At 41.6% G+C, this 18,468-nt stretch overlaps 1 protein-coding gene and 1 non-coding gene across 2 annotated transcripts in view; both read left to right on the forward strand.

Annotated features, from left to right (window-relative positions):
- LOC119542125 (maestro heat-like repeat-containing protein family member 1) overlaps positions 1-8,266 on the forward strand; it is a 58,656-nt gene extending 50,390 nt beyond the window's left edge. The window contains exon 23 of the mRNA XM_037846650.1: positions 8,135-8,266. The gene's annotated coding sequence lies outside the window, so the exon portion shown is untranslated. The remainder of the gene's footprint in view (positions 1-8,134) is intronic.
- A 5,274-nt stretch (positions 8,267-13,540) lies between these two features.
- Positions 13,541-13,647, forward strand: LOC119543570. The gene has a single exon (XR_005218636.1). It is a non-coding gene; the product is annotated as a U6 spliceosomal RNA (small nuclear RNA).
- The last annotated feature ends 4,821 nt before the right edge of the window (positions 13,648-18,468 follow it).

Below are 18,468 nucleotides of genomic sequence, written 5' to 3' on the forward strand. Positions count from 1 at the left end.
GATGACAGTGGGCATCCTTGTCTTGTTTGTGATCTTAAGGGGAAAGGTTTCAGTCTCTCAATATTGAGTATGATATTAGCTGTGGATTTTACACATATGCTCTTTATCCAGTTGAGGAAGTTTCCTTCAATTCCTGCTTTTTGAATTGTTTTTATCATGAAAGTATGCTGAATTTTGTCAGATGCCTTTTTTGCATCGATCGAGATCATCTGGGTTTGTGGGTTTTCCCTTTTGATTTGTTAATGTGTTATATTACATTAATTGATTTTCTTGTGTTGAACCACCCTTGCACACGTGGGATAAAACCCACTTGGTCATGGTGTATAATTCTTTTAATATACCATTGTATTCAATTTGTAAATATTTTGTTGAGGATTTTTCCATCTATATTAATTAGAGAGATTGGTCTGAAGTTTTCTTTACTTGTAGTTTATCTTTTCCATTTTTGTTATTATGGTAATGTTGGCTTCATAGAATGAGTTAGGCTTCATAGAATGTTGGCTTCATAGAATGAATTAGTTAAATTCTGTTGATCTGTGAATATTTTAATCTTTCCCTCAGTTTTGAAGGATAGCTTTGCTGGATAGAGAATTCTTGGTTGGCAATTTCTCTCTTTCAGTGTCTTAATATACACGTTTTCCTTCATTTCTTTGAATTGATTCAGGAGATTTGTTTGCATATCTTTGATTAGTTGTTCCATATTCTGTCTCCTCCAATTTTTTTATTCCTTTGCGTCATTTATTCTTGAGCTTTGGTATCTTGTGATTTTTTGCTGATATGCTGTCATCTGATTATCTTGATGGGTCTATTCTGAAGGTTGGTTTCTTTCTCTTGTCTAGCATTTAGTTGTTGCCTGGGTTTGTATTAAGGCACTGCTTTGACAGTTGGGTCATCTGTATTTCTCAGCCAAAACAGGGCTGGATACTGGTGCAGAGGGTGTAGACTAGCTCTGATGGGCCTGGGACAGGGTCTGGAGAGAGGCTCTGAAAAGCCCTATAGTTCCCCTGCACTTCCCAACCTGCCCAGCAGATGATGCTGTTTGGTGACTTAATCCTCCTCAGAAGCAGTTTTCCTCCTGGAGCCCAAGTAGTGTCTGACTGGAAAGGGCTGAAACTGCAGGGTTCCTGTGCCCTCCCTTTGCTGGCTGTGCTGGTTTGAATGTATTGTGTCCCCCAAATGCCGTTATCTTTGATGCAATCTTGTGGGGCAGACATTTTAGTGCTGATTAGATTGGAATTCTTTGAATGTTTCCATGGAATGTGCCCCACCCAACTGTAGGTGGTAACTCTGATTAGATATTTCCATGGAGGCATGGCCCCACCCATTCAGGGTGGGCCTTGATCAGTGGAGCCATATAAATGAGCTGACAGGCAGAGGGAACTCAGTGCAGCTGTGAGTGACATTTTGAAGAGGAGCTACAGCCAAGAGGGACACTTTGAAGAAAGCACAGGAGCTGCAGATGAGAGACAGTTTGAAGATGGCCGTTGAAAGCAGACTCTTGCTCAAGAGAAGCTAAGAGAGGACAAACACCCCAAGAGCAACTAAGAGTGACATTTTTGAGGAACTGCAGCCTAGAGAGGAACATCCTGGGAGAAAGCCATTTTGAAACCAGAACTTTGGAGCAGACGCCAGTCACGTACCTTCCCAGCTAACAGAGGTTTTCCAGATGCCATTGGCCATTCTTCAGTGAAGGTACCTGATTGCTGACGTGTTACCTTGGACACTTTATGGCCTTAAGACTGTAACTTTATAACCAAATAAACCCCTTTTATATAAGCCAATCCATTTCTGGTGTTTTGCATTCTGGCAGCATTAGCAAACTAGAACATTGGCCAATATCTGGCTCAATGTGGGGCTGTGTCCCCCACTTTACTTGTGGCAGAGGACTCCCTTGGCTGCCACTGTCTGCAACCACCCCCCAGGCAAGGATCAGGCTGCTTACTGCTTTTTCCCTCACTGGTGGGGATGGATACCAGGTGTTAGAGTCTCTGTCCACATGTTTGCAGACTCTTCATCCCTTACTGACCTGGGCCTTGAAATGTCCTCCCCTGTCCCCTGGGACCCCAAACAGTTGATTGGGGCAGTTTCTGCCTGGCTACTTGCTGCTTTGGGGAAAGGTTCTGGCTTTCTCTCCCTATTCATCCATTTTGGAAACTCTTCCTTGTTGCCCTTTGATATTCCTCCCTCCCCAGTGGCCTGAGTCCTGCCGTGGGTCCCTGTAGGCTTGGGTCTCTGTGTCTGAATATAGGTGGGGATCTGTCTCACTGCTGTGAGAGATGTGATAGTCTGTGTTCCCAGTGGGAGGTAGGAGAGATCCCAGCTGCTGCCTCTGGGCACTTCCTGAGCTGTGTGGGATCCAGTGAGGGGGATGGGAGAGGACCAGCTGGTCCGGGACAGACGTTTCCTACCTGATATTTCTCTCTTTCTTTGATTCAGTGTTGATGGGATCCGTTGCTAGTCTTTACCTTCTTCCGAAGTTCTGAACAATTTTATGCATGTTATTTCATACTGTTTTTATCTGGGAAAGTATTTTACCTTCAGTTTTGAAAGATAGTGTTGCTGGATATAGGATTCTTGGTTGACAGTTTTTTTCCTTTGAGCAGAGCACTTGGCCTCCTGGCCTCTATTGCTTCTGCTGAGAAGTCATCCGTTAATCTTACTGAGGTTTCCTTGTAAGTAAAAAGTCATTTTTCTCTTGCAGCTATAAAGATTTTTCTCCTTATCTTTGGCTTTCATCATTTTTACGTTGATGTGTCTGTTTATGAATATCTTTCTATTTATCCTACTTGGAGTTAATTGAGCTTCCTGGAGGTCTAGATTATTGTTTTTCAATAAATTTGGTAAGCTTTCAGTCATTTTTTTCGTTCACTATTTTTTTCTACTCCTTTCTCTTTTTCCTCTACCTCTGGTCTTCTATTACATATATATTGATGTACTTACTGATGTCCTACATCTCTGAGGCCCTCTTCATTTTCTTCATTCATTTTTCTCTCTGTTCTTTTGTTTGCATAATCTCCATTGATCTATCTTCAAGTTCACTTATTCTTTCTCTTTTGGTTCAAATCTACTATTAAGACCCTCTAGTGTGTATTTTATTTCAGTTATTATACCTTTAAACCTAACAATTTCCATTTGGTTCTTTTACATAATTTCTCTCTTTATTGATAGTCTCTATTTTAAGCGAAATTGTCATCATACCTTCCTTCACTTTAATTATGGTTTCCTTTAAGTCAGTGTTCTGACCCCAGGAGGGGTCCTCCTATCTGTTTTATTCTGCAGTTCTCTCCTGCAAACTAGCTGGCCTACACTCTAGGCTGTCCATTGAATCTCCTCCCAACTGTCTTTCACCACAACCACCACTGTTTTTGAGGGGGCCCTTAGAACTTCTCTATACTCTGTTGCAAGTGAAATCAGTTCCTTGAGGCAGTTTTGGAGCTATGTGTTTTATGGCCTGCTTCTCCCCACAAGTAAAATCTTTGAGCCAGTGCTCTGAAGGTGGGGATGGGGCAATGGAAAGCTTCTCTCTGAGTGACACTCTTGATCTATGAGTTGAGCATTCAGTGCAGAGAGGGGAAGCTTGCCTCTCCTGATGTGGAACCACAGGACAAGGGTGATCCGGGACCCCCCCCCCTTTTTTTTTTTAATGGTTCAACAGCCATAGTTTAGTATCACAGATCTTGGAATATTTTTTGGGGGAAAATCTTACTGTAGGCTAAAACCTAGAAAAATTCACATAAGTAGTATGTGACAAGTAAACACAGATGTTACCCCGGCGGTCATATAGCAGGTTTTTATTATTGTTCTTAAACTCAAGCTGGACTTTTTGTTTGCTTTTTTTTTAATTGTGGTAATATATATAATTATATATATTACAATGTGTAGATAGATATTTTATATATTATATTAAAAATTTGCCATTCTAGCCATTTTTACATGTACAATTCAGGGGCATTAATTATTTTTACAATGTTGTGTTACCATCCCTACCTTCCATTGCTGAAACTTTTGTCACCTAAAACCAAAACTCTTTACACATTAAGAAATACTCAAAAGTGTTCAACAAGTGATTGTGGTGATAAATGCACAACTATATGATGATACTGTGAACCATTGATTGTACACTTTGGATGATTATCGAGTATGTGAATGTATTTCAATAAAATTGCATTTGAAAAAAAAGAAAGAATTCCCCATTCCCCCTTCCCCTGCCACCTGGGAACCTCGAATCCACTTTCTTTCTCTAAGAATTTGCTTATTCTAGGTATTTCTTGTAAGTGGAAGGGTCCTGTGCCAGTTTGTATGTATCATGTCCCCCAGAAAATGCCATATTCTTTAATGCAATTTTGTGGGGGCAGACGTATTAGTGTGGATTAGGTTGGAAACTATTGGTTCAGTATTTCTGTGGAGGTGTGGCCCCGCCCATTCAGCGTGGGCCTTGATTGGTTCACTGGAGCTCTATAAAGGCTCAGGCAGAAGTTGCTCACAGCCCGCTGGAGCTGAGACAGACATTTTGAAGACAGCCGTTGGAAGCTGATGCAGACATTTTGGAGAAAGCCATTTTGAAATGCTGCCTGGGAGCAAGAGATGCCAGCCACAGGCCTTCCCAGCTAACAGGTATTCTGGGTGCCAATGGCCTTTCTCCAGTGAAGGTACCCTTTTTTGATGGACACTTCATGACCTTAAGACTGTAACTGGGTAACCAAATAAACCCCCTTTTATAAAAGCCAATCCATTTCTGGTGTTTTGCATTCCGGCCGCATTAGCAAACTAGAACAGGTTCCATTATTCCTAGTGTGCCATGCGAAATGTGGAGGCTTCATTCCATGGGTTGGGGCTGGGCAGAAGAAGGGAAGCCCCACTCTCAATCACAGGATTTTACTTTGAGAGATATGCGTACTCCATTAAACACAGTTCTTAACTCCTCTCTTTGTTCAATTCCCCTATTACTGCATGCTCTGGACATGAAAAGTAATTTTTAGTATTAAATTAAGAATAACCTAATTTAGGAGGTAAATATCTGGTGAGTGGGGACAGGTGGCTAAGAGTGCTTGCGATGGGTAGTAGGGATTGTTCAGTTCATCTCAGTACTAAATAGAAATGATTTCTGAATTATTTTTACTTTACCATTTCACATGCCACAGTTTCCTTCCTTTGATAGAGACAAAATGAAAAGAATATTTGCTTTAATAGCCCATACTCCTGTTTCCAAGCCCCTTTGTGTTTAAGAATATCTGTGTCTGTTTTACTGTCACAGATTTGCTGTTGCTTTAGGCTTGTGAATGCTTATCCTCAGGGTGTCTGCCTTCTGGAGTAAACCTGGTTAGAGTATCTCAGGGCCTGCTGCAAGGTAATATTTTGGATTTGTTGCTCTTGAGGTAATGGTGAAATAATACCTTGAAGAAATTGCCCAGCAGACAACTGGAGATTGACAGTCTTTATTTTCCTTTCTGGTTCACAGCTCTTCATCTAGAGGATAAAGATTTTGAATTAACTGATTTCTAAGGGCCCTTTCTGTCCTCAGCATCAGGGAGGTAATGAAACACCTGGGCTCCAGCGTCACACTGGCTCTCTCAATTACTAGCCATGTGACTTTGGCTAAGTTACTTAAACTCTGTTTCTTCATCTGAATCATGGGGACAATTGTGCTGATATTAAAGGTTGTTTTGAGTATTAAATAAAAAGGCCTATAAAGCTTCAAGCTTACTTGACACAAAGGTGTTCCATGATACATTTTTTGTTGAATTGATTCAGGCTTCAGAGCTGGGACAGGATAATAGTAAGGGTGGCAGGTAGGGAATATACTTATAGCTATGGTTGAGGAAAGATGAATTTGTTACTGACTTCTCAGAGAGTAACCATGCCACCTCTAGAATACTAATAATTGGGCAGTGGTATCTTTTTACTGGGGGCCATAATCCTGGCTTCAATTCTGACCCTGACATTTTGGACCTGTGCCACCCCCCCTTTTTTTTTTAACAGCTGAGGTCTCTATTTTGTAATAGTGCCCCCTCCCCATCCCTCCCAACCACCCCCATATGGAAAATATATCCAGAATAGAGATCCTAGACTCCTCAGTCTACCAGGTCTCTGAGAATTCACCTTGCCTTCCGCACCTCACCCAGCCTCCAGAAATGACCGGATGACTCTTGCCCAAGGAAGGTAATTCTCGTTATACTCACACTCGTATCTAATACCCAGTAAACCTTGTGGTCAAGAAATGCTTCTTCAGATAACTTACATCTTTCCTTTCATAGCTTAATTCCAGCTCTTTCATCCTGTCCTAAATACAAAGGAGATCAGCATGATGCTTCAGACTTGGTTGGTTTGGTTTTGTTGAGCCTGTTTTTCCAAGATTCTCCCTGTTCTCCCTATCCTTTGCATGCTAAGGAATTCCCTGTCTCCATCCCCTCTGTCCCACGCTAATCCAAGCTCCTACATTCCCTTGCTGGATCACTGTAGCAACCCCCAACACCATCATCTCCCTATATCCATCCCTCTCTATACTATTCTCCACACAGCAAACAGATTCTCTTTAAAATATGTACACTAGATTATGTCATTCCTTTGCTTAAAACCCATCAATAACTTTCCATTGCTCTTGGGGTCAAAGTTGGGTCTCTTACCCTGGGCCACAAGGCCCTGTATCATCTTGACTCTGCTTACCTCTCCACCCTTAGCCCCATAGCACAACTCCCCACCCTCACCCCCACTAGAAACTGCAGCCATGCTGGCTACTTTCTACAAGAGCAGACACCCCAATCCTGCCGGGAAGGCTTCTGCTTCTTTCTGCATGTGGCTGGCTCTTAGGCTTGCTCTTGTCCTTCGGATGTTTGCTGAAATGCCACCTCTGAGAGGCATTCCCTGAGTGCCTCTCAAAAGGAATCCCTCCCAGTTACCTTTTCCCACCATCCTGTTACATTTCCTCTTTAGCACTTAGTGTGCATTTACTTTTTTTTATTTAATCATGTTTTTAAATTGTGGAATATCATATAGACGTAGAAGTGATAACTTTCCAAGTGCAATTTAACAAGTAGAGAGCAAATTTCAAAGAATGTTATGGGTTACAATTCTACAATCTCAGTTATTTCCTTATTGTGAATATAACATATATGCAAAAAGGTGATATCTTTCAAAATATGATTTAACTAGTAGATATATAGGATATTTCCAAGAAAGGTTATGAGTTAAAATACCATAGTTTCATTTATTTCTTTATTGTGAAATATAACATATATACAAAAAGGTGATAACTTTCAAATTACAATTTAACCAGTAGCTATAGAACAAATTTCAAAGGATGCTATGGGTTACAGTTCCACTATTTCAATTCTTTGCTTCTAGCTATTCTAATACCCTAGCAATTAAGAAGAATAAAATTATATAAAGATTCAGTATTGACAATCCTTGATTAAATTCCATCTTGGCTGTTGCTACCTCTTCCTCTAGTTTAGTCACTTTCTAAATCTTCAGGGATGTCTAGGCAGTGACCACGCTAACCTGTTCATGTTGAAAAGAGGTATCGACATTATGGGAAAAGGGGACGCATCTGGTTGATGTTGCGTTCACTTTTTTAATTTTGTCTTTCTCCCACTAGAATGGTTAACTCCTTGAGGGTGGGGAGTTTGTCTTTCTTGTTCACCACTGTATCCCCAGCACCTAGCACAGTGCCTGGTGATAGTAAGTGTGCAATAAATATCTTCAATGAATTAATGAGTGATTATTGTTTATAACAGTAAAAAATTACAAACAACCAGTAATTCACGAATGGGGGTTCATCAAAGAAAGTGTGATGGAATAATGCAAGGGAGATTATGTTGTATGGAGGAATATTTTATGGAATGACAAAATGTTACTCTTACTTTGGTAAAGAAAAAAAATTGTGTCCATATGTTTTTTAAAAATACTGCAAAAATACCGAACAGTGTTATCTCTGGGAGTGGGGTTATGAGTGATTTTTCTTCCTTTCCTTTTTAAAAAAGTAATTTATATTTTACATTTTTTCCACAATGAAACAACTATTACTGTTACAGTGACAAAAATTATCCTAAATTAAGTTATATGATAATGATCAGGCATGTGAAGTGGAAAATAATGAAACCACCAGAATCTGTGCTGACCTCCTTTCTTGTTTCAGCTCTCGAAAATCTGAGGAATGATCCTGTGGAACCTATTCAGTCTTTGGTCAACACTGTCCTGAAAAAAATTGAAGCGTCTGTTCACCCTGGATCTTACTATGCTTCCAGGCTGAGCCGACTGAGCAGTAACTTCTTAAAATTCTCCGGCATCAAACCCCCAAAAGCCAAGAAGCGACTTTTCAAGATTGGCAAACTAGAAGAAGATGATGACAATAAGGAAAAGAAACACTGGAATTGGCTCCAACTCCATGTAAATTCACGGCCCAGCTGGCACCATGGGAAGGTGAAAAATACTCCACTTGTATCCAATTTACCTGAAAGTGCACAAACATCAGAGACTGAAAATATATTGAAAGAAGTTGTGACTGTCCAAAGATGAGTTACTTCTGATTCACCACAAATATTTAGAACTGGGGATTACATCTTTTTCCAATTGTTTTTTCAGAAGTCAGTGCCTTACTCCATGGTAGCCTCTCCCCACCTTTCGTCCAACTGAATGGGCTACTTTGATTTAAACTCAAGGAGACAATTTTGAGCTTTGAAGATACAGTATGTTTCTTGTCCTTTTTCTCCCTAGGGGACTGGGCCATCAGCGTATACTTTTGTCAATAAAACTTATTTTCTCATTCTAAGGTGACATGGCTTCTCTCCCAGTTATTGGGGATTGGGGATAAGCCTGAGTGACAGAAACACCTCTGGAAGCTTCTCCTTTAACTTGCAAGAAAGGTTTCACATGACAAAAGGGAGGAGTAGAGAAGCAGAATAGCATCATGCCTGGTTTTCAATCTTTTCCTCCACTTCACACAAGTTGGGTGAAAGTCACATCTTGACATACTACCATGGATGTATTCAGGGTACAGGTTAGAGCATAAAAAGGTGGGTTGTGGGTTTTGAACACTGGAGCTCCAATAACTCCATCCCTGTCTCTCTACTTAAGAAAGCACATCAGGGGAGAACCTAAGATATTGGCTAGGTGAGACAGGGCAAAAAAACACCTCCGTGAAAAATACTAGATAAAAACCAGAAAGTGACCCAGAACACCAGTTCCAGCGATGCACCAGCCGGACAAGGTCTGCTAAATCCACAGGGACTGTGCATTTGGTGAAACCAGGAGCCTGCATTCTGAAATGAGTGAGTGAGTCGGCTGAAAGTCCCGTGGCCGCGCTGTGGTGTGGGGAAATGGTGGGCTAGCGTTTGGAGATGGACTAGTTCTTTAAAAAAAAAAAGGCCCGGGAGTGGCTGCAGATACGACAGGGAAAGCTGGCAGTGAAGCACGGTGGGGGTGGGCTGGGCTAACACCTTGGTGTCTGGCATGGAGGATACCCCTTCCCACACCCGCTGCTGATTGTCTCGAGGCCAGAGGAGCAGAGGGGACCAAAAGGAGGAAAAAAAAAAATGCATTCCTTGCAGCCATCTCCCCAGCGGGTGGGGGATGATCCTGCCCAGGGCCAGACCCACAGCCCAGTGCCGTGCCAAGAAACTGAGTGTGATGGGGAATCTTTCCCGCAGCACTACACACAAGGCACAATATCGGCCGTGGACAGAGCCCTTTAATACACCCACGGCTGATTGTCCTGGAGCTGGGAGGGTGGAGCTGTGCAAAAAGGGGGAAGTTAATGTGTCCCATTCAACCATCTTTGAAGCGGGCTGGGAGCGCCCCTGCACAGCCCAGCGACCCAGGGCTTCCCTGGCAGGCCGGCGTGCCCTAGTGATGTGGTGCAGCCCTCCCTCAGCAGAGATCCTGGAAGAGCACAGCTGGGAAGGAGGAACTGCTCAGAAATCCCAGGGACCCTACATGAATACCAAGGACTTGTGGGTCAGCGGCAGAGACAATCAGTAGAAAGACTGAAATGAAGGCTTAGGCTCCTGCAACAGCCTTAAATCTCCAGGAACACCTGAGAGGTTTGATTATTAAAGCTGCCCTGCCTGCCTAACCACCCAGACACACGCCCCACATTCCGGGCGGACAGCACCAACAACACACCCAAACTTGGTGCACCAATTGGACCCCACAAGAATCAGAACCCCACACACCACAAGGACAAAGTGGGGGAGAACTGACTTGAGGGGAATAGGTGACTCGTGGATGCCATCTTCTGGTTAGACAGAGAAAGTGTATGCCACCAAGCTACAGTACTGTCAAATTAGGGATCAAGTAAAGCAAATGCCAAGAGGCAAAAAACAACAGAAAATCTTAAAGCATATGATAAAACCAGACAATACAGAGAACCCAAACCAAAACACCCAAATCAAAAGATCAGAAGACACACAGTACTTGGCACAATTAGTCAAAGAATTACAGGCAACAAGAGCATGGCTCAGGATATAAAGGACATGAAGAAGAGCATGGCACAGGACATAAAGGACATAAAGGACATAAAGAAGACCCTAGAAGAGCATAAAGAAGAAATTGCAAGAGTAAATAAAAAAATAGAAGATCTTATGGAAATTAAAGAAACTGTTGACCAAATTAAAAATACTCTGAATACACATAATACAAGATTAGAGGAAGTTGAACAACTCAGCCTCCTCGAGGACTACAGAACAGAAAATGAAAGAGCAAAAGAAAGAATGGAGAAAAAAATCAAAAAAATTGAAATGGATCTTAGGGATATGATAGATAAAATAAAACGTCCAAATTTAAGACTCATTGGTGTCCCAGAAGGGGAAGAGAAGGGTAAAGGTCTAGAAAGAGTATTCAAAGAAATTGTTGGGGAAAGCTTCCCAAACCTACACAGTATAAATACACAAAGCATAAATGCCCAGCGAACTCCAAATAGAATAAATCCAAATAAACCCACTCCAAGACATATTCTGATCACACTGTCAAATACTGAAGAGGAGGAGCAAGTTCTGAAAGCAGCAAGAGAAAAGCAATTCACCACATACAAAGGAAACAACATAAGACTAAGTAGTGACTACTCAGCGGCCACCTGGAGGCGAGAAGGCAGTGGCATGACATATTTAAAACTCTGAGAGAGAAAAATTTCCAACCAAGAATACTTTATCCAGCAAAGCTCTCTTTCAAGTTTGAGGGAGAGCTTAAATTTTTCACAGACAAACAAATGCTGAGAGACTTTGCTAATAAAAGACCTGCCCTACTTCAGATACTAAAGGGAGGCTTCCCGACAGAGGAAAAAGCTGAGGGACTTCACCACCAGTAGATCAGTCCTATAAGAAATGCTAAAGGGAGTTGAGCAGGCTGAAAGGAAGGTACACTAAACAATTGACTGAAACTACATGAAGAAATAAAGGGTACCACTAAAGATCACATGGTAAATATAAATACCAATACTACTGTATTTTTGATTTGTAACTCCACTATTTACTTCCTACAGGATCTGAAATACATAAACTGTAATGATAAATCAGTGGTTTTGGACTCAATGTAAAATATGTAATTTTTGACAAGAACTACATGAAAGTGGGGAAATGAGGGATTATAGGAACATAGTTTGTGTGTCATATTGAAGTTAAGTTGGTATCAATGAAAAACAAGATTGGTATAGATTTAAGATGTTAAATTTAAGCCCCACAGTAAACACAAAGAAAGTATCAGAGAATATGACCATAGAGATGAAAAGTAGAGTAGGAGTTCCAAGAAGTGGGGGAAGGGGCAATGGGGAGTTAAGAAATGAGTGTAGGGTTTCTGTTTGGGGTTAAGGGAAACTTCTAGAAAGGGATGGTGGGAAGGTGATAGCATTGCAACATTCTAAATGTGATTAATCCCACTAATGGAATCCTAGGGAGGGGGTGGAATGGGAAGATTTAGGCTGTATATATGTTCCCACAGTTGAAAAAAAAAAAAAAGACAGTCTAAATAGATGACAATTAAATGCCAAGGATGATCCTGGATGGGATCTGAGGATGGAGGAGGCTCAAAGGGACACAGATAGGACATAAGGAAAAAAAAAAAGGAAATATAGAATGTAAGCTTTGTATCAAGGTTGAATTTCTTGAACTTCTTAGCCGCATTTAATGGGATTGCATAAAAGAATTTTCTTGTTCATGGGAAATGTATATGTGAATTATATTGTTTTTTCAAGGATGTGTGCAGCTTGCTCTCATATGTTCAGAAGACAGAGCAATAGATGATGGATGATAGGGAGGGAGGGAGGGAGAGAGGGAGGGAGGGATGGAGGGAAAGAAAGAAATGGTGGTGTGACAGGATGTTAAAGATGGTGGATCCAGGTATCGGCGGAGGGGGGTCAGGGTATGCTGGAGTTCTATGTATGGGGTTTGTACTGTTTTTGCAACTGTTCCTGTAAGTTTGAATTTATCTCAAAATAAAATTTCTTATAAAAAAAAAAGCACATCAGATTGCCATTGGGTGATTAACATTACTGTTGGGATAATTTTGAGTTCATTCTAATTTATTTAATAACATCATTCTAAAACTTTGGTGTGAATCCTTGCTCCCTCCACCATGTAATAGCTATTACTAGTTCTTTTAGGTCACTTCAAAGCTCTGTGCTTAGCTTCCCTGTGCCTAATTCCTCATCTACAAAATGGTAGTGGTGGTGTTCCCCAACATCCCATTCTCCCCTTCTTCCTTTGTAATAGAACCCCCAATTTGTAACAATGCATTTGGCTTCTTAGAATAAAGAAAGTTTTTCAGCCTCCCTTGCAGCTAGATGTGGCCATGTAACTAAGCTCTGACCAAGTGGGTATAAGGGAAAGTGGCATATGTGACCTCCAGGACAGGAAGTGTTCTTATAGGGCAGGGGCATATCCATTTTTGTCCTGTATTTCTTCCTGATGGCTAGAATGTGGACATGATGACCGGTACTTGAATTGTTATCTTAGACCATCAGGAGGAAGCGATCTATTGAAGATGGCAGAGCAAAAAGTTGGAAGGAACCTAGATTGGATCACTTATGATAGGAGAGCTGTTTGCCAGCTTTGCACTGCTTACCTTCAAACTTTGTTTATATGGAGGAATAATTGTGGTGGTGGTGGGGAATAAACTTTTATCTGTTTAAACCAATGTTTGAGTGTTCTGTCACAGGTAAACCCAACATTGATGGATTTACTTAATATTTCAACCTTGCTGTAAGGATTAAAGGAGACAATGAATATAAAGTGCTTAGCAGTTTGACTGGCATGTAGTTAGGAGGGCAATCATTTCCTTCAAAAGCAGGGGGTTCCTAATTCACATAGCGTATATTCTGTCCAAGATAAACAATCTCTTTCACATTATCTTCACTTAGTTGTACAATCATCCTTAAACAATTATCATAACACAAAACACCCCAAAGCTCTTATCAGTCCCGAATTATTCATCCATAGTATTAGTGTCGTACTGATAAGGTATTCCTATTAAATATAGTCTGTAATATGCTTCCATATACCACTCTGTTGTTAACTCTTTGTACTAGTGTCATACTTTAGAAGCATATCATACAGTGCTTGCTTCCGCGGCACAAATACTAAAATTGGAACGATACAGAGAAGATTAGCAGGGCCCCTGCGCAAGGATGACACGCAAATTCATGGAGCGTTCCATATTTTTAGCCGCCTCACTGTCCTCCCCGAGCATCACCACTGCCCCTCTGGGGACTGAACCCGGTAGCCGGTCAGTGACCATTCATTCTCCCTGGACTTCCCACATCTCCTGACAGTGCTTCATCGGCTTGTGGGAACAGTTCAGCAAGCAAACCAGATAAGGAGAGTAAGAAAGAAAAAAAGGGCTTGTTGAAGTTGCTTTCTGGAGCGTCCACCAAACGTTAAGCCCCGAGGATCCCCTCCAGCGTCACCCACCCTGGAAGTGGAGCTGGGTGCTGGCGAGTTGCCTCTGCAGGGAGCCGTGGGTCCTGAGCTGCCGCTAGGGGGCAGCCACAGCAGAGCCGGCTCCCGCGCGGTGCACCGGGATGGCCCAGTGGCGGCGGCCGCGCTGGCCCGGGATGTCCTTCACGGGAAGGCGAACTCCCTGGACTGCGCCGCTCCCATCGCGCCGCCTCTGCGTCAGCCGTGCTCCTCCCTGGGACCTGTCCTGAATGAGTCTAGGCCCGTTGTGTGCGAAAGGCACGGGGTGGTGGTTTCCTATCCTCCTCAGGGTGAGGCAGAACTTGAACTTAAAGGAGACATTGTGTTTGTTCATAAAAAACGAGAAGATGGCTGGTTCAAAGGCACGTTACAACGTGATGGGAAAACTGGCCTTTTTCCAGGAAGCTTTGTGGAAAATATCTGAGGAGACTAAACACTGAGAAGGCTTAAAATCACATCCACAAGAAAACAGGCTAAATCAATTTAGTAGAAAGAGCACATTTGTGGACTTGCAGATGGTCAGGAGATGAGTAAAGGATCCATGTGTGACTCCAGTGCCCCACTGCACAGTTATTCCAGTGAACAGAGTGAAGAAGGTGTGTTTGTGTGGGTTTTATCACTTTGTATTCTGATGTGTAAGGTGTGCCTTGTACTGTCTGATTTACTATACAGAGAAACCTTTTTTTTTAAAGATATATAATGAAAATGGACAATTGTTTACAAGGCTTAACTAATTTATTTGCTTTTTTAAACTTGAACTTTTCTTGTAACAAATTTTTTGGATTATGATTTTTAAAAATTATTAATTTATGAAATGATAGCTAAGGAGAAGCTGGACTCTTCCTGTCGAAAGCAAGAGATTCTTTCTGACATGAATGCACCTCCATGCCCCCCCCGACTTAATTTTGCTTTTTTAAGACAGAAATGCCAGTTCTCTAATTTGATCTTCCTCTCTAAAATAATAAACATACCCTAAGAAATGTAATATTGTTGGGAATCCAAAATATGCAACTGAATCAGCATCAATAAGGGCCTGGGGTAAGGAGACAGAATCTTGAGTGAGGAGAAGTTAGCAATTCCTTGTGTTTCTGATTTGGTCAAGAATCATCCTGTATATAAGACCTAGTCCTCAATTTAATTTTGTGGATTTTTAATTTTCATAGAATGAAATCAGTGAAGTGGTAAAGAAGACTAATTAAAGCACAACCCTTGGACAAAAATATTCGGAAATATATTTAGTTTTATAACAGAAACAGCTCAGTTCATTGGTTGGAATTACTGTCCATTGGTTGGACAGTACTCACTGTCTAAGAGTGCCTGTGAAATGTAATTTCCCATTTTACCCCAAGCAATCTACATGTCCAAGACACAATAAAGCATTTGTGAAATAGTGATGGTCAATGATGCACTTGTGGTAAAGTCAAAGGCTGTAAGAAACACTGAAAAGTTGACATTCATCCCTTGTGATTCTTTTCCCACCATCTTGCATGTGTTACTGGATTCCGCATGGTTGTGTATATTTCATTGCAATTTCCTGTGGAGGTTAGTTTGCACTCAAGAGTTGACCAGTGCAGGAGGTGTGAAATAAACAGTGTTCTCTCCCCCAAAGCTAGTCCTGACCACTGTCTCTGAGTGCACTCACTCCCTCTCTGGCGGGAGGCTTCCCTTAGCCAGTACACAAGTCCTTAGTAAAAAGGCTCTTTTATGTCCTCCAGCTGACAGGTGTAAAAGATGCGTTTATCCGGGAGACAGCTTCTGTGGCTGTTCCATTGCAGCTCTGAGAGTCCTAGTGTGAGGGAATGTGCCCACACCTTCCAACTGTGGCAGGATCCAGCTGGGCCTGTCTTTTTATATCCATTCTTGATGTCATTGGCCTCTTCTGCCGCTTTCATATGGTGCCACTCCGTGGGTCTGGTTAGTCGTGAAAACAAAAGGAGAGAACATAGCCTGGTTGTTAATGAGTTCATTGCCAGTTTTCTCATGAAATATACAAACGAATCTTTTCATTTTTTTATTTTTAAGAATTACAACTGGGAAACAGAAATATAAACTGAAAAGTCTTCCTGCTATAGCAAGAGGTTTAAAAGATGTATGATGTTGAAAATGAAATCATTCCTAAATTAACTTTTTTTTTCTTACAAAACACTGTACATTATGTTCCTGTGTGTTGAATTTTAAAAAAAATACTTGGATATTCATGTAATATATATAAAGGTTTGGTGAATGAGCTTTAGTTAGAAAAAAAGCTGGCATCAGCTTTCATCTGTGTAAGTTGACACCAATGTGTCATAATATTCTTTACTTTGGGAAATTAGTGTATTTTATAAAAATAAAAAAGTAAAACGATTACTACAGGTTAAGATAATTTTTTTACCTGTCTTTTCTCCATATTTTAAGCTGTGTGATTGAAGTACCTCTGTTAATAGTTTCTTGGTGTAAAGTTGGTTAAAATTTCATCTGTTTATAGATCATTAGGTAATATAATGTATGGGTTGTCTGTTGGTTTGGGGAGACAGTAGATGGAGATTTTGTAACAAGGGCTTGTTACACAGTGATATGGTAATGATAAAATTGCAGTTTATCTTGCCTTTTCATGTTAATTTGAGGACTGGATAAAAAGTTGGAGATTAAAATTTGATGTGCAACCTTTAAAAAAAAAAAGCATATCATACAAACATTTTTATTTCTAGTGCTAATATGTGGGATACTTACCTTTAAACCCAACTCAGTTTTGATCTCTAGTTCTCGGCACAGCTTCTTGGCTGCCTATTTTGAGTTCAGCTGCCCCAACCATATCCCAGATTTCGTGGGGTCCCTAATCTTGTATCTTCTGGGGTCTTAACCAAGATAGCTACCCGACAGAGGACAATCGTCAAAGGCAGAAGAAGAAGTTGCCCTCTCACTTAATCCTTGTGTTGGTATCTTCAGAGTCTTCCTTTGCATCATCTTCTATTCTTCTACCTTCAAGCAAGCATCCCTTTCCTGGTTCTCTCCTCCTCTCATTGCTAGACTTCTTGAATGGATGGTATACTTCTCTTCCAACTTTCTCATTACTTAGACTCTTCTTAACCCTTGCAAAGTGATTTTGTTCAAACGACTTTGATACTCCCTCAGTGAAGGTGCCCTTTGAACATTCACACCCAAGGGTCTTATTTTAGTTATTGTTCTTGACTTTGCAATATGCAATGCAAAGGTTGACCCTTTTCTTCATTGGCTTTGTGATAATATACTGCCCTAATATGCCTTCTACTTCTCTGGTTAATCATTCTTTCACTTTCTTTCTCCCACCCCCGAATGTGGACATTTTCTGAAGATCATTCCCCACCCCACTTCACTCCCCCCCCCCTTTTTTTTTTACTACTCTCTTCTTCAGAAATCTTCCTACTTCCATAATTTCAGGTTTTTTATCCAGAGATGATCTAGTCCATAAGTCCAGATCTCACTTCTCTCCTATGCTCTAGCCCTCTCTCCCCATTTTCAATACTTGATGGAGACAGTGAGAGTGAGGTAGCTTAAAAATTCAGTTTGACTAAATACATCAACCTATTAATTGAGGAAACAACATATCCCAGGCCCACTAGATTGTGGCTTAATAAGCAAGAATAATATACAGAGGACATGGTAATCAAAGAAAACAGGGTTCAGAGAAACAAATATTATTAGGGTGCATCCTGAACTGTTCCAGGGAGAGGCACATGGGGTCTTGGGAAAGTAACAATCTGGTCTCTACAGAGTTGTTTCCTTTTATAGAACAGGCACATTTTATGGAATTTCCCAGCATCTAGATAACATGTCTCACTGTAATTCCTGTTTTCCTTATTCTGATTCTGTGCTTACCAAGGAATCTTCCAATTCACATTTGGTTTCCCAGACAGGACGAAGTAGGTTAGCTTATGGCATTAGAACCAGCTCTTATATAAATGAATCCATTGACATGGATGTGAATTCCGTAGTTAAGCATTTGTCGGGAGTCTGATACTTTTCGACTTTGGTAAAATAATTCAGCTTCTGGACTGATACTTCCTGAGCGCAAGGTTGGTATTTTATTCCCTGTAGGGTCGTGTCTGGCAGAAAGCAGGAACGATCCCCGTAAACCTGTCATCTAAAGAACGATTTCACGCACACGTTCTCACAAGATCCTGCACAACCCTGATGAGGTCGTCTGTCTTAGGGTTGAAATAACTGAAGTCCAGACATACTAAGGTTTCACAAGAGCCGAGACCAGAATACAGGTTTCCCGATTCCGCGACAGCATCTCGCTCCGGGGGATGTTTGGTAAATATTGGCCAATTAGATCAAGTCCAGTGGTACATTTTGCACTAACTGGCGGAGGGAGTGGGGTCTCCAGAATCAATCGAAGACCCCCGCACTTGACTGGAGGGAACGAAAGTCCGTCAAGTCCAGCGTTGCGAGCACCAGAGAAAACGCCCGCCCTAAATCCGTCGCGCACGCGCGATGGCGCAAAAGAGAAAAGCCCCGCCGAACGCCGGCGGTGGGGCATCGGCGCGTCCGGGCGCGTCCTGTAGTGCGCACGCGCAGCAGGACTCGGGGACGTGATAACGCAGTA

Source organism: Choloepus didactylus, chromosome 8, assembly GCF_015220235.1.
Source record: "Choloepus didactylus isolate mChoDid1 chromosome 8, mChoDid1.pri, whole genome shotgun sequence".
Lineage (NCBI taxonomy): Eukaryota > Metazoa > Chordata > Mammalia > Pilosa > Megalonychidae > Choloepus > Choloepus didactylus.